Source organism: Gnatocerus cornutus, unplaced genomic scaffold (genome assembly GCF_029298725.1).
Source record: "Gnatocerus cornutus isolate USDA-ARS CGAHR unplaced genomic scaffold, icGnaCorn1.1 ctg00000382.1, whole genome shotgun sequence".
Classification (NCBI taxonomy): Eukaryota; Metazoa; Arthropoda; class Insecta; order Coleoptera; family Tenebrionidae; genus Gnatocerus; species Gnatocerus cornutus.
The window spans coordinates 1-17,500 of NW_028275697.1; the positions used below are offsets into that span (position 1 = coordinate 1).

Below are 17,500 nucleotides of genomic sequence, written 5' to 3' on the forward strand. Positions count from 1 at the left end.
GCTCGAGTAAACGTCTCGGCACACGTTCGAGGCGTGCGTCGTTATATCGTGACGTAAGTGACGATCACGTACATTAATGAGTACCTATTCGACGCGTCGCAACACATCCAACACGCTCCGACGTTTTCGTCCGAAAACGAAAACCGAGCAGTCTTTGAAATTGACACGACCCTCAGCCAGGAGTGGTCCGGGAACATTATATCCGAGGACCGCAATGTGCGTTCGAAATGTCGATGTTCATGTGTCCTGCAGTTCACAAGTTGACGCGCAATTAGCTGCGTTCTTCATCGACCCACGAGCCAAGTGATCCACCGTTCAGGGTAATCTTTTTAAAATTTAAACGCTCGTTCCACAAGAACCCCGATCATGCCGATCGTCCAGCTGTCTATACACGTCTTGCAAAAATTTTTGCGTACGTGCGTACATCCGAAACGAAAATGATCTTCGTGGTTCCGAAACGTGCCACGTCTAAAATTTCGGTGTTGTGGTATGGATATTTATGATTCTCGCTCTTAATTGTCTTTCGTCCGTACTTTCTCGTCTGAAAGGGAACGCGATCGTCGGTCTCAGTTTTACGCGTACGAAAAAATTAAAAAAAATATTAACCCAAACACAAATTTGTATCCGCGCACCGAAAAAGAAGCACTTTTCTTTTTCACGCGGTCTCCGCTTTTACACGCAAAGTACGAGCATGTATGTGTGAAGATGGGACATGTTCGATACGATTTTAATTAGGAATTTGCCAATTTCCTTTTTCTCAGCAATAATTTTAATAAATAATGCTGCTTTCTCTCATAAACTACATTTTCGGTAGTTTTCCTTTATTGTGTCTTTCATTTAGTGTGCGTGTGTCAAGCACTTTAAAAAGTGTGACGAAGAGACGGTTTTTGATCGATCGGAATCAACACATCATTACATCATCGTACTCGTTATGAAAAAGCGAATTAGTATCCGCCGTAAGCGAAAAGAGATTTTCGCGGGCGGTCTTTGTGTTCGTGTTTCAATTTTCTTTCTATATTTTTTCGTCGCCAAACCGAAGACAGATCGTGAATTTTGACGAAAAAATCTATAGACGTGCCAGACTGAGCGTCTAACATAAAATCCTCAAGTTTACCGTTCTATATCGTGACTTAATGACGATTGACGGTGTATATAATTTTGAAATGGTGCAGTCGTACGCTCCGTAAAGAGAATTTTACCGTTTCTAACGAAATCACTTTACCACATCTACCAAAAACATTAAAAAAGCAAGGTGTGATGTGTGTGTGATCGCTCGTTTAACGGCGCTTTCAAAAAACTCTTTGAAGCGTCTAACGACGAACATCATTCACGCGAATCGTAAAATCGGGAGCGTTTCTCTCGCCGGTCCCGTAGCCGGGCGTAAATCATTTAAAACCCACGGAGTCGTAACCTAATTCGACACCTGCGATTTTCTTCTTTCTCGACTACTCTGCTACATCCTCTCCGTGTGTCCGAAAAAAGAGGACTTCTAACGTCTTTCGACTTTCGCGGTGGAGTTCACAACTTTCCGCGATCCGGTCGAAAAACCGAAAGCGTCCCTCCTTTTTTCCATCATTGGAAAAGATCGAGAGATAGTACAAAAAAAATCAAAAAATCTAGGTACCCGAAGAAACAGCCGTATGCCCGAGCGAATTCGGTTTTTCTCGTTCAAAAAAGGTGAAAAACTCGATCGCAAGGACCGGCGCTGCGGGCCAGCGTAACGCTATTGTTTTTCCGAATATGTACGATTCGTAGTTCAAAACGTCGTACACACGGTGTTTCAAAAAGAAACAAGCAACGGCACGACAAAAGATCGTGCCGTCGACTCCATGTCATCGACGACGGTGTTGTAAAAACATAAAGTGTACATCGACACGATCAAATAAAAATGCATAATAATAAATTATACATATGTCAAAATTCGTGTGTACGAGGACACGTTAATGATCCTTCCGCAGGTTCACCTACGGAAACCTTGTTACGACTTTTACTTCCTCTAAATGATCAAGTTTGGTCATCTTCCCAGCGACATCGACGACGTCGAAACGCCATCGCGTACCGGTCCGAAGACCTCACTAAATCATTCAATCGGTAGTAGCGACGGGCGGTGTGTACAAAGGGCAGGGACGTAATCAACGCGAGCTTATGACTCACGCTTACTGGGAATTCCTCGTTCATGGGGAACAATTGCAAGCCCCAATCCCTAGCACGAAGGAGGTTCAGCGGGTTACCCGGACCGCTCGGTCAGGGAGGACACGCTGATTCCTTCAGTGTAGCGCGCGTGCGGCCCAGAACATCTAAGGGCATCACAGACCTGTTATTGCTCAATCTCGTGCGGCTAGAAGCCGCCTGTCCCTCTAAGAAGAATTGTTTGTACGCCGACAGTAAAAACCGCGCACGACCACCGGGCGAACCCAGGATCGACGGGCCTTTGGGATGTCGAAATACGCCTATTTAGCAGGCTAGAGTCTCGTTCGTTATCGGAATTAACCAGACAAATCGCTCCACCAACTAAGAACGGCCATGCACCACCACCCACCGAATCAAGAAAGAGCTCTCAATCTGTCAATCCTTCCGGTGTCCGGGCCTGGTGAGGTTTCCCGTGTTGAGTCAAATTAAGCCGCAGGCTCCACTCCTGGTGGTGCCCTTCCGTCAATTCCTTTAAGTTTCAGCTTTGCAACCATACTTCCCCCGGAACCCAAAAGCTTTGGTTTCCCGGAAGCTGCCCGCCGAGTCATCGGAAGAACGTCGGCGGATCGCTAGCTGGCATCGTTTATGGTTAGAACTAGGGCGGTATCTGATCGCCTTCGAACCTCTAACTTTCGTTCTTGATCAATGAAAGCGTTTTTGGCAAATGCTTTCGCTTCTGTCCGTCTTGCGACGATCCAAGAATTTCACCTCTAACGTCGCAATACGAATGCCCCCATCCGTTCCTATTAATCATTACCTCGGGGTTCCGAAAACCAACAAAATAGAACCGAGGTCCTATTCCATTATTCCATGCACACAGTATTCAGGCGAAGTTTTAGCCTGCTTTAAGCACTCTAATTTGTTCAAAGTAAACGTGCCGGCCCACCTCGACACTCAATGAAGAGCACCGCGGCGGGATTGAGTTGGGCCGCCCTCTCGAGCTAAGCCCACCGGCAGGACGTCCCGCGGCACGCCAGTTGACACCGCGAACGATGAACCGGCGGCGCGGGACACAGATTCGACTACGAGCTTTTTAACCGCAACAACTTTAATATACGCTATTGGAGCTGGAATTACCGCGGCTGCTGGCACCAGACTTGCCCTCCAATTGATCCTCGTTAAAGGGTTTAGAGTGTACTCATTCCGATTACGGGGCCTCGGATGAGTCCCGTATCGTTATTTTTCGTCACTATCTCCCCGTGCCGGGAGTGGGTAATTTGCGCGCCTGCTGCCTTCCTTGGATGTGGTAGCCGTTTCTCAGGCTCCCTCTCCGGAATCGAACCCTGATTCCCCGTTACCCGTTACAACCATGGTAGGCGCAGAACCTACCATCGACAGTTGATAAGGCAGACATTTGAAAGATGCGTCGCCGGTGCGAGACCGTGCGATCAGCGTAAAGTTATTCAGAGTCACCAAGTTGTACGATGACGGAGACCGCCACCGATTGGTTTTGATCTAATAAAAGCGCTCCTTCCGTTTCCGGTTGGAGCTCTGTTTGCATGTATTAGCTCTAGAATTACCACAGTTATCCAAGTAAATGTGGGTACGATCTAAGGAACCATAACTGATTTAATGAGCCTTTCGCGGTTTCACCTTAATTTGGCTTGTACTGAGACATGCATGGCTTAATCTTTGAGACAAGCATATGACTACTGGCAGGATCAACCAGGGAACTGCGTTCTTGTTTTAAAATAAGAGAGTTTTAGTCTTTCTTTCCTTCTAGTCATATAAGCTACAATAATCGTAGAATTTCGGAAAGACACCTGCTGCTCTTATAAAAAACTGAACACTTTCCTATTATTGTTTTGAAGAAAGTGTGCGTGTCTGCGAAACGAAAACCTCGTAAGAAGAGACGTAACGCCACGCGATCTTTCTGGATGGAAAATTTTTCGACATTTTTTTCACATCATCCTTGATTGAATCTCCTGCAACAATTTTATTCTTATTCATCCGTTCTAAGTTGTCGTCGTCGTCGAAATAAATAATTTGTACACACTTCGGGGTACACGTTTGTCAAAATTCATGAAATGCAACGTAACATTTTTACTTTAATAAATTTTTACAGTGCATTCAGATCGACTAAACGAACAACGACGGATGAATTGATTTATGGATTTTTATTTGTTGCGACTCATCGGAGGAGAGAGTGAAGAAAAAATAATCCAATATCATGGTTACGGAATAATTTTCTATGACTTTTTCATCCTTGTTTGAATCTTGCAACAATTAATTTTATTCATCCGTTCTAAGTTGTCGTCGTCGTCGAAATAAATAATTTGTACACATTTCGGTACACGTTTGTCAAAATTCATGAAATGCAAACGTAACATTTTACTTTAATAAATTTTTACAGTGCATTCAGATCGACTAAACGAACAACGACGGATGGATTACTTATTTTTGTTGCGACTCATCGGACGAAAAGTAGAAACATAATCCTCCATTGTAATATAGTTTTTACGGAAAATTTTTCTTTTATTTTATATCCTTGATTGAATGCTGCATTTTATCCGTCTTTTTTTCGTCAAAAACAGAGATCAATGCGATTCATCGGACGAAGAAATAATTTCCCAGTTCAAAATTTAGAGATTTTTGGGCACATCGACTTGAAATTTTATCGTAAAGAAAAAATATCGTCGTCGACAAGCAAAAGTTCAAACATTCTCCATACTCTTCGCTAGATTGAAAGCGACGGTTTATTGTGAGATTTCTCTTTAGAAATATTCACACGTTACGAGTTTATGAAATTTTATTTATTTCAAAATTCTCGCTCGGACTTTAGTGAGTTGACGCATTTGTTAATTTTTGGTCGTTCTGACACGAACACATAAAATCTTTGATTGCATTTGGACCGCTAACATAGAAACGCTCGCCGCATCCGCAATCTCGCTGTGCATGGTCAATGGCAAGATTTGTCATCCCTCAAACGATGGTGGGTCCACAGGGTACACATTCCGGCCATCGTCCCAACTACGGGTAAGTCGCGGTGTACGAGAGGTAACAAGATAATCGGACGCACATAAAATCACATTTCGATCGTACGCTTTTGTCCGCTGCTACATACCACCACTACTATCCCTATATATGCCAGCGCGGCAGCGTTCAGCTCTGAATCACTCGATGCGCGAAACGGTCGAAATCCCATAGCGCGCCGGCCGCTCGCTATGGGCGAGGGGTCGGGTAAATCGGTCTGATCGCTCGGTGCAAAAGTCCGTTTGGGTACTTAGAGACGGAATTTTAAAATTCTGATTTCGCAGATCAATTTCAAGGGTCATTAGGACTCGAATGCCGTTAACGGTGTTTTGAAAAAAATATTTTTTACGTTTTTACGGCATTTCGACCGAACACCTCAGTTCCGACTTCGGACTTAGAATAATTTTCATCAAAATTTCGAACGCCTCAGTTTCCAGAGGGTTTTAGATCCCGTTTAGTTAGGGGTTTGAAATTATCACAGCCACCCTTGTTTGGTGTTAGTTCGACCGTAACTTTTGTTCGTTTGCATTTAATTTCGATTTTTCTGGGACTTTTGGTCAATGTAAATTTATCAACCGCTACACTTCCGACTTCGGACTTAGACGAATGAGCGCCGAACGCTACAGTTTCGACTTCGGACTTAGAAAAATTTCGCTCGACCGCCACAGTTTCGAATTGGACTTAGAAAAATTTCGGTCGAACGCCTCAGTTTCGAATCGGACTTAGAAAAATTTTGGTCGACCGCTACAGTTTCGACTTCGGACTTAGAAAAATTTCGTTCGAACGCTACAGTTTCGACTTCGGACTTGGAAAAATTTCGCTCGACCGCCACAGTTCCAACATGAGACTTAGAAAAATTTTTATCAAAAATTCGAACACCTCAGTTTCGACTACGGACTTAGAAAAATTTCGCTCGACCGCCACAGTTCCTATTTCGGACTTAGAAAAATTTTCATCAAAATTTCGAACGCCTCAGTTTCCAGAGGGTTTTAGATCCCGTTTAATTAGAAGCTTGAAATTATAAAATCTACCTTCTATCGATGTTAGTTCGACCCAAACATTTGTTCGTTTGCATTTAATTTCGATTTTTCTCGTACTTTTGGTCAATGTAAATTTGTCAACCGCTACACTTCCGACTTCGGACTTAGACGAATGAGCGCCGAACGCTACAGTTTCGACTTCGGACTTAGAAAAATTTCGTTCGAACGCTACAGTTTCGACTTCGGACTTGGAAAAATTTCGCTCGACCGCCACAGTTCCAACATGAGACTTAGAAAAATTTTTATCAAAAATTCGAACACCTCAGTTTCGACTACGGACTTAGAAAAATTTCGCTCGACCGCCACAGTTCCTATTTCGGACTTAGAAAAATTTTCATCAAAATTTCGAACGCCTCAGTTTCCAGAGGGTTTTAGATCCCGTTTAATTAGGAGCTTGAAATTATAAAATCTACCTTCTATCGATGCTAGTTCGACCCAAACATTTGTTCGTTTGGATTTAATTTCGATTTTTCTCGGACTTTTGGTCAATGTAAATTTGTCAACCGCTACACTTCCGAGTTCGGACTTAGACGAATGAGCGCCGAACGCTACAGTTTCGACTTCGGACTTAGAAAAATTTTGTTCGAACGCTACAGTTTCGAATTGGACTTGGAAAAATTTCGGTCGAACGCCTCAGTTTCGAATCGGACTTAGAAAAATTTTGGTCGACCGCTACAGTTTCGACTTCGGACTTGGAAAAATTTCGATCGAACGCCACAGTTCCGACTTTTTTTCGAAACTGTAGCGTTCAGTCAAATTGCCGTAAAAACGTAAAAAACTTTTTTTACAAAACATGGTCGACAGCATTCGAGTCCTAATAATCCTTGAAATTGATCTGCGAAATCAGAATTTTAAAATTCCGTCTCTAAGTACCCAAACGGACTTTTGCACCGAGCGATCAGACCGTTTTACTCTACCCCTCGCCCATAGCGAGCGGCCGGCGCACTATGGGATTTCGATCGTTTCACGCATCGAGCGATTCAGAGCTGATCGCTGCCGCGGTGGCATATATAGGGAGTAGTGATGGTAAGTGGCAGCGATGACGGACAAGTACGCACGATGAATGGATTGACATGAAATCAAATGTGCGCGTCCGTACGATCTGTTACCTCTCGTACATCGCGACCCCGTTTAATGATATTATGCTAAATTAAAAATAAAAATACATCGATGAAATAAAAAGTGGTAAGTCTCTAGAAAGACAATATACCGCTGTGAATAAAAATTTCTCGATGAATAGCGAAATGTGAATTAGTCCGCCTGTAACGTGCATTTTGCGAACGAATTAGCTAATTCACCGCTAGTTAAAAAACGTGACCACCCAGTGCTCTTATCCAAAGTCGTCTGCAAATGAGATGAAATTAATAATCTTGACTCTAATGCAGACGACAAATTGAATTGAATAATTTACTTGAATAATGTGACGGATCTATAAAATAAAACACAAAGCCCGAAACACCAAGCAGTAAAAATCTCGATTATTGTTCCGCCCGTTGAAAAACAAAAGATCCGTCACATGGTAAGCAGAACTGGTGAAAATTGTGAAAGACTTGTTTCTCCTCCGATAACAAGCTTGAATTAAATATGATCGAGTGAATGATATTGGAAACCAAAGAACGAAACTGAGGAGAAGCAAATGTTCAGTAATATATTATGAATAATTATAATATTAATATAAATAATAATATTATATTAAAAATGGGAATTGTATGTGGTTGATGGAAAAAGTTTTTTTTTCTGTTGACCGCTACAGTTCCCAATTTGGACTTAAAAAAAAAAAAAAAAAAAAAAAAAAAAAATTGTGTATACGGAAGGTAAAAAGCAAAAAATAAAATATTTTATTATTTTTTTTACTTTTTTTACGGGTCCCTACCGCTACAGTTCCCACTGAATGTGTCCTTTTCGCGCTAAGTCCATGCAGTCGCTACAGTTCCGAAACTGGACTTGTAAAAATTTCGACATTTTTGAACGCATCAGTTCCGAACGAGGTTTCAAAACTGTAGCGTTCGGTGTAAACGTATCAGTTCCGAATGAGTTTTCGCAACTGTGGCGTTTCATTTTTGTGCTTTCATGGTTGCATAAACAATCGCCAGTGTGAACGCTTCAGTTCCGAATGAGTTTTCGAAACTGTAGCGTTTCATATTTGTGCTTTCATGGTTGCATAAGCAATCGCCAGTGTGAACGCTTCAGTTCCGAATAGATTTTCGAAACTGTAGCGTTCAATGTGAACGCTTCAGTTCCGACTTTGGACTTAGAATAATTTTCATCAAAATTCGAACGCCACAGTTTCGAAAGGGTTTTAGATCCCGTTCAGTTAGGGACTTAAAATTATGACATCCACTTTCGATTAATGTTAGTTCGGTCCGAACTTTTGTTCATTTTCATTTAATTTCAATTTTTCTCGGACTTTTGGTCTTTGTTAATTTTGTCCTTTCGAAACTGTAACGTTCAATGTGAACGCTTCAGTTCCGAATAAATTCTCGAAACTGTAACGTTCAAAGTGAACGCCTCAGTTCCGAATAGATTCTCGAAACTGTAGCGTTCAATGTGAACGCTTCAGTTCCGAATAGATTCTCGAAACTGTAGCGTTCAATGTGAACGCTTCAGTTCCGAATAGATTCTCGAAACTGTAGCGTTCAATGTGAACGCTTCAGTTCCGACTTTGGACTTGGAATAATTTTCATCAAAATTCGAACGCCACAGTTTCGAAAGGGTTTTAGATCCCGTTTAGTTAGGGACTTAAAATTATGACATCCACTTTCGATTAATGTTAGTTCGGTCCGAACTTTTGTTCGTTTTCATTTAATTTCGATTTTTCTCGGACATTTAGACTATGCGAATTTTAGATTTTTCAAGCTGTAGCGTTTGGCGAGAACGCCGCAGTTACGGACAGGTTTTGTGTCAGACTTTCAATAATCTGAAAAAACTCCGAAAAAAAGAAAATAATTAGTGTTTTCATGGTTGCATAACAATTTAAAATTCATGCACAAAAATAATCCATCTATATTTCCGTTATTCAAGAATGCAAAGGAAAGACGAAAGTTCGGCAACAATTAGTTTAAGCGGTTGCATAACCATTCAAACGTTATGCTTAAACACAATCCATTTACGATATATAATAAAAATAAAGCTTTATTATCAACTTTGAAGTCCATTCTATTGCTGATCTTTAGACCTATAGATTAGGTCAAGATGTCAAATGTCAAAAAACAACTACAGGTTCCTGTATTTGTAGCAATGCTGGCGCCATCTGTAGAACAGTTACCTAAACTTGAAAGTCAAAAAAATTACAGCTTTCTGTAACTATTAATGTTGGTATCGCCACCTGTTAGTCGAAAACATAATTTAGTGGCGCCATCTATATGACAGGTCTGGAACTTCACAAATGTCAAAAATTACTGGTTTTTACTTTATTTACATATTTTTTTTGAAATTTGGCGCCCATTTTGACCCAAAAGTGGCGCCATCTATGTGTCAGGTCTGGAACTTCATAAATGTCAAAAATTACAAGATTCTGGGTTCATTTACGTATTTTTCTTGAATTTTAAGCATAATTTGACCTGACCTGACCCTAAAATGGCGTCATCTATGTGTCAGGTCTGGAACTTCAGAAATGTCAAAAATTACTGTTTTTTCCTTTATTTTACATATTGTTTTTGAATTTCGGCGCCTATTTTGACTCAAAAATGGCGCCATCTAAATGACAGGTCTGGAACTTCAGAAATGTCAAAAATTACAAGATTCTGGGAAGATTCTGGGTTAATTTACGTATTTTTCTTGAATTTTAAGCATAATTTGACCTGACCTGACCCTAAAATGGCGTCATCTATGTGTCAGGTCTGGAACTTCAGAAATGTCAAAAATTACTGTTTTTTCCTTTATTTTACATATTGTTTTTGAATTTCGGCGCCTATTTTGACTCAAAAATGGCGCCATCTAAATGACAGGTCTGGAACTTCAGAAATGTCAAAAATTACAAGATTCTGGGAAGATTCTGGGTTAATTTACGTATTTTTCTTGAATTTTAAGCATAATTTGACCTGACCTGACCCTAAAATGGCGCCATCTATGTGTCAGGTCTGGAACTTCAGAAATGTCAAAAATTACTGTTTTTTCCTTTATTTTACATATTGTTTTTGAATTTTGGCGCCTATTTTGACTCAAAAATGGCGCCATCTATATGACAGGTCTGGAACTTCAGAAATGTCAAAAATTACAAGATTCTGGGTTAATTTACGTATTTTTTTTGAATGTTAAGCATAATTTGACCTGACCTGACCCTAAAATGGCGCCATCTATGTGTCAGGTCTGGAACTTCATAAATGTCAAAAATTACTGTTTTTCCTTTATTTTACATATTGTTTTTGAATTTTGGCGCCTATTTTAACTCAAAAATGGCGCCATCTATATGACAGGTCTGGAACTTCAGAAATGTCAAAAATTACAAGATTCTGGGTTAATTTACGTATTTTTCTTGAATTTTAAGCATAATTTGACCTAACTGACCCTAAAATGGCGCCATCTATGTGTCAGGTCTGGAACTTCATAAATGTCAAAAATTACTGTTTTTCCTTTATTTTACATATTGTTTTTGAATTTTGGCGCCTATTTTGACTCAAAAATGGCGCCATCTATGTGACAGGTCTGGAACTTCACAAATGTCAAAAATTACTGTTTTTTCCTATATTTTACATATTGTTTTTGAATTTTGGCGCCTATTTTAACTCAAAAATGGCGCCATCTATGTGACAGGTCTGGAACTTCAGAAATGTCAAAAATTACAAGATTCTGGGAAGATTCTGGGTTAATTTACGTATTTTTCTTGAATTTTAAGCATAATTTGACCTGACCTGACCCTAAAATGGCGCCATCTATGTGTCAGGTCTGGAACTTCAGAAATGTCAAAAATTACTGTTTTTTCCTTTATTTTACATATTGTTTTTGAATTTTGGCGCCTATTTTGACTCAAAAATGGCGCCATCTATATGACAGGTCTGGAACTTCAGAAATGTCAAAAATTACAAGATTCTGGGTTAATTTACGTATTTTTTTTGAATGTTAAGCATAATTTGACCTGACCTGACCCTAAAATGGCGCCATCTATGTGTCAGGTCTGGAACTTCAGAAATGTCAAAAATTACTGTTTTTTCCTTTATTTTACATATTGTTTTTGAATTTTGGCGCCTATTTTGACTCAAAAATGGCGCCATCTATGTGACAGGTCTGGAACTTCACAAATGTCAAAAATTACAAGATTCTGGGAAGATTCTGGGTTAATTTACGTATTTTTCTTGAATTTTAAGCATAATTTGACCTGACCTGACCCTAAAATGGCGCCATCTATGTGTCAGGTCTGGAACTTCAGAAATGTCAAAAATTACTGTTTTTTCCTTTATTTTACATATTGTTTTTGAATTTTGGCGCCTATTTTGACTCAAAAATGGCGCCATCTATATGACAGGTCTGGAACTTCAGAAATGTCAAAAATTACAAGATTCTGGGTTAATTTACGTATTTTTTTTGAATGTTAAGCATAATTTGACCTGACCTGACCCTAAAATGGCGCCATCTATGTGTCAGGTCTGGAACTTCAGAAATGTCAAAAATTACTGTTTTTTCCTTTATTTTACATATTGTTTTTGAATTTTGGCGCCTATTTTGACTCAAAAATGGCGCCATCTATGTGACAGGTCTGGAACTTCACAAATGTCAAAAATTACTGTTTTTTCCTATATTTTACATATTGTTTTTGAATTTTGGCGCCTATTTTAACTCAAAAATGGCGCCATCTATATGACAGGTCTGGAACTTCAGAAATGTCAAAAATTACAAGATTCTGGGTTAATTTACGTATTTTTCTTGAATTTTAAGCATAATTTGACCTGACCTGACCCTAAAATGGCGTCATCTATGTGTCAGGTCTGGAACTTCAGAAATGTCAAAAATTACTGTTTTTTCCTTTATTTTACATATTGTTTTTGAATTTCGGCGCCTATTTTGACTCAAAAATGGCGCCATCTAAATGACAGGTCTGGAACTTCAGAAATGTCAAAAATTACAAGATTCTGGGAAGATTCTGGGTTAATTTACGTATTTTTCTTGAATTTTAAGCATAATTTGACCTGACCTGACCCTAAAATGGCGCCATCTATGTGTCAGGTCTGGAACTTCAGAAATGTCAAAAATTACTGTTTTTTCCTTTATTTTACATATTGTTTTTGAATTTTGGCGCCTATTTTGACTCAAAAATGGCGCCATCTATATGACAGGTCTGGAACTTCAGAAATGTCAAAAATTACAAGATTCTGGGTTAATTTACGTATTTTTTTTGAATGTTAAGCATAATTTGACCTGACCTGACCCTAAAATGGCGCCATCTATGTGTCAGGTCTGGAACTTCATAAATGTCAAAAATTACTGTTTTTTCCTTTATTTTACATATTGTTTTTGAATTTTGGCGCCTATTTTGACTCAAAAATGGCGCCATCTATATGACAGGTCTGGAACTTCAGAAATGTCAAAAATTACAAGATTCTGGGTTAATTTACGTATTTTTCTTGAATTTTAAGCATAATTTGACCTAACTGACCCTAAAATGGCGCCATCTATGTGTCAGGTCTGGAACTTCATAAATGTCAAAAATTACTGTTTTTCCTTTATTTTACATATTGTTTTTGAATTTTGGCGCCTATTTTGACTCAAAAATGGCGCCATCTATGTGACAGGTCTGGAACTTCACAAATGTCAAAAATTACTGTTTTTTCCTATATTTTACATATTGTTTTTGAATTTTGGCGCCTATTTTAACTCAAAAATGGCGCCATCTATGTGACAGGTCTGGAACTTCAGAAATGTCAAAAATTACAAGATTCTGGGAAGATTCTGGGTTAATTTACGTATTTTTCTTGAATTTTAAGCATAATTTGACCTGACCTGACCCTAAAATGGCGCCATCTATGTGTCAGGTCTGGAACTTCAGAAATGTCAAAAATTACTGTTTTTTCCTTTATTTTACATATTGTTTTTGAATTTTGGCGCCTATTTTGACTCAAAAATGGCGCCATCTATATGACAGGTCTGGAACTTCACAAATGTCAAAAATTACAAGATTCTGGGTTAATTTACGTATTTTTCTTGAATTTTAAGCATAATTTGACCTAACTGACCCTAAAATGGCGCCATCTATGTGTCAGGTCTGGAACTTCATAAATGTCAAAAATTACTGTTTTTCCTATATTTTACATATTGTTTTTGAATTTTGGCGCCTATTTTGACTCAAAAATGGCGCCATCTATGTGACAGGTCTGGAACTTCACAAATGTCAAAAATTACTGTTTTTTCCTATATTTTACATATTGTTTTTGAATTTTGGCGCCTATTTTAACTCAAAAATGGCGCCATCTATATGACAGGTCTGGAACTTCAGAAATGTCAAAAATTACAAGATTCTGGGAAGATTCTGGGTTAATTTACGTATTTTTCTTGAATTTTAAGCATAATTTGACCTGACCTGACCCTAAAATGGCGTCATCTATGTGTCAGGTCTGGAACTTCAGAAATGTCAAAAATTACTGTTTTTTCCTTTATTTTACATATTGTTTTTGAATTTCGGCGCCTATTTTGACTCAAAAATGGCGCCATCTAAATGACAGGTCTGGAACTTCAGAAATGTCAAAAATTACAAGATTCTGGGAAGATTCTGGGTTAATTTACGTATTTTTCTTGAATTTTAAGCATAATTTGACCTGACCTGACCCTAAAATGGCGCCATCTATGTGTCAGGTCTGGAACTTCAGAAATGTCAAAAATTACTGTTTTTTCCTTTATTTTACATATTGTTTTTGAATTTTGGCGCCTATTTTGACTCAAAAATGGCGCCATCTATATGACAGGTCTGGAACTTCAGAAATGTCAAAAATTACAAGATTCTGGGTTAATTTACGTATTTTTTTTGAATGTTAAGCATAATTTGACCTGACCTGACCCTAAAATGGCGCCATCTATGTGTCAGGTCTGGAACTTCATAAATGTCAAAAATTACTGTTTTTCCTTTATTTTACATATTGTTTTTGAATTTTGGCGCCTATTTTAACTCAAAAATGGCGCCATCTATATGACAGGTCTGGAACTTCAGAAATGTCAAAAATTACAAGATTCTGGGTTAATTTACGTATTTTTCTTGAATTTTAAGCATAATTTGACCTAACTGACCCTAAAATGGCGCCATCTATGTGTCAGGTCTGGAACTTCATAAATGTCAAAAATTACTGTTTTTCCTTTATTTTACATATTGTTTTTGAATTTTGGCGCCTATTTTGACTCAAAAATGGCGCCATCTATGTGACAGGTCTGGAACTTCACAAATGTCAAAAATTACTGTTTTTTCCTATATTTTACATATTGTTTTTGAATTTTGGCGCCTATTTTAACTCAAAAATGGCGCCATCTATGTGACAGGTCTGGAACTTCAGAAATGTCAAAAATTACAAGATTCTGGGAAGATTCTGGGTTAATTTACGTATTTTTCTTGAATTTTAAGCATAATTTGACCTGACCTGACCCTAAAATGGCGCCATCTATGTGTCAGGTCTGGAACTTCAGAAATGTCAAAAATTACTGTTTTTTCCTTTATTTTACATATTGTTTTTGAATTTTGGCGCCTATTTTGACTCAAAAATGGCGCCATCTATATGACAGGTCTGGAACTTCAGAAATGTCAAAAATTACAAGATTCTGGGTTAATTTACGTATTTTTTTTGAATGTTAAGCATAATTTGACCTGACCTGACCCTAAAATGGCGCCATCTATGTGTCAGGTCTGGAACTTCAGAAATGTCAAAAATTACTGTTTTTTCCTTTATTTTACATATTGTTTTTGAATTTTGGCGCCTATTTTGACTCAAAAATGGCGCCATCTATGTGACAGGTCTGGAACTTCACAAATGTCAAAAATTACAAGATTCTGGGAAGATTCTGGGTTAATTTACGTATTTTTCTTGAATTTTAAGCATAATTTGACCTGACCTGACCCTAAAATGGCGCCATCTATGTGTCAGGTCTGGAACTTCAGAAATGTCAAAAATTACTGTTTTTTCCTTTATTTTACATATTGTTTTTGAATTTTGGCGCCTATTTTGACTCAAAAATGGCGCCATCTATATGACAGGTCTGGAACTTCAGAAATGTCAAAAATTACAAGATTCTGGGTTAATTTACGTATTTTTTTTGAATGTTAAGCATAATTTGACCTGACCTGACCCTAAAATGGCGCCATCTATGTGTCAGGTCTGGAACTTCAGAAATGTCAAAAATTACTGTTTTTTCCTTTATTTTACATATTGTTTTTGAATTTTGGCGCCTATTTTGACTCAAAAATGGCGCCATCTATGTGACAGGTCTGGAACTTCACAAATGTCAAAAATTACTGTTTTTTCCTATATTTTACATATTGTTTTTGAATTTTGGCGCCTATTTTAACTCAAAAATGGCGCCATCTATATGACAGGTCTGGAACTTCAGAAATGTCAAAAATTACAAGATTCTGGGTTAATTTACGTATTTTTCTTGAATTTTAAGCATAATTTGACCTGACCTGACCCTAAAATGGCGTCATCTATGTGTCAGGTCTGGAACTTCAGAAATGTCAAAAATTACTGTTTTTTCCTTTATTTTACATATTGTTTTTGAATTTCGGCGCCTATTTTGACTCAAAAATGGCGCCATCTAAATGACAGGTCTGGAACTTCAGAAATGTCAAAAATTACAAGATTCTGGGAAGATTCTGGGTTAATTTACGTATTTTTCTTGAATTTTAAGCATAATTTGACCTGACCTGACCCTAAAATGGCGCCATCTATGTGTCAGGTCTGGAACTTCAGAAATGTCAAAAATTACTGTTTTTTCCTTTATTTTACATATTGTTTTTGAATTTTGGCGCCTATTTTGACTCAAAAATGGCGCCATCTATATGACAGGTCTGGAACTTCAGAAATGTCAAAAATTACAAGATTCTGGGTTAATTTACGTATTTTTTTTGAATGTTAAGCATAATTTGACCTGACCTGACCCTAAAATGGCGCCATCTATGTGTCAGGTCTGGAACTTCATAAATGTCAAAAATTACTGTTTTTTCCTTTATTTTACATATTGTTTTTGAATTTTGGCGCCTATTTTGACTCAAAAATGGCGCCATCTATATGACAGGTCTGGAACTTCAGAAATGTCAAAAATTACAAGATTCTGGGTTAATTTACGTATTTTTCTTGAATTTTAAGCATAATTTGACCTAACTGACCCTAAAATGGCGCCATCTATGTGTCAGGTCTGGAACTTCATAAATGTCAAAAATTACTGTTTTTCCTTTATTTTACATATTGTTTTTGAATTTTGGCGCCTATTTTGACTCAAAAATGGCGCCATCTATGTGACAGGTCTGGAACTTCACAAATGTCAAAAATTACTGTTTTTTCCTATATTTTACATATTGTTTTTGAATTTTGGCGCCTATTTTAACTCAAAAATGGCGCCATCTATGTGACAGGTCTGGAACTTCAGAAATGTCAAAAATTACAAGATTCTGGGAAGATTCTGGGTTAATTTACGTATTTTTCTTGAATTTTAAGCATAATTTGACCTGACCTGACCCTAAAATGGCGCCATCTATGTGTCAGGTCTGGAACTTCAGAAATGTCAAAAATTACTGTTTTTTCCTTTATTTTACATATTGTTTTTGAATTTTGGCGCCTATTTTGACTCAAAAATGGCGCCATCTATATGACAGGTCTGGAACTTCACAAATGTCAAAAATTACAAGATTCTGGGTTAATTTACGTATTTTTCTTGAATTTTAAGCATAATTTGACCTAACTGACCCTAAAATGGCGCCATCTATGTGTCAGGTCTGGAACTTCATAAATGTCAAAAATTACTGTTTTTCCTATATTTTACATATTGTTTTTGAATTTTGGCGCCTATTTTGACTCAAAAATGGCGCCATCTATGTGACAGGTCTGGAACTTCACAAATGTCAAAAATTACTGTTTTTTCCTATATTTTACATATTGTTTTTGAATTTTGGCGCCTATTTTAACTCAAAAATGGCGCCATCTATATGACAGGTCTGGAACTTCAGAAATGTCAAAAATTACAAGATTCTGGGTTAATTTACGTATTTTTCTTGAATTTTAAGCATAATTTGACCTAACTGACCCTAAAATGGCGCCATCTATGTGTCAGGTCTGGAACTTCATAAATGTCAAAAATTACAAGATTCTGGGTTCATTTACGTATTTTTCTTG

At 38.0% G+C, this 17,500-nt stretch overlaps 2 non-coding genes across 2 annotated transcripts; both read right to left on the bottom strand.

Annotated features, from left to right (window-relative positions):
* Positions 1–166: 166 nt before the first annotated feature.
* On the bottom strand, positions 167–323 carry LOC148165313 (5.8S ribosomal RNA). The gene has a single exon (XR_015771580.1). It is a non-coding gene; the product is annotated as a 5.8S ribosomal RNA (ribosomal RNA).
* Positions 324–1,941: 1,618 nt separating this feature from the next.
* Positions 1,942–3,862, bottom strand: LOC148165314 (small subunit ribosomal RNA). Its single transcript, XR_015771582.1, has one exon. It is a non-coding gene; the product is annotated as a small subunit ribosomal RNA (ribosomal RNA).
* Positions 3,863–17,500: the final 13,638 nt, after the last annotated feature.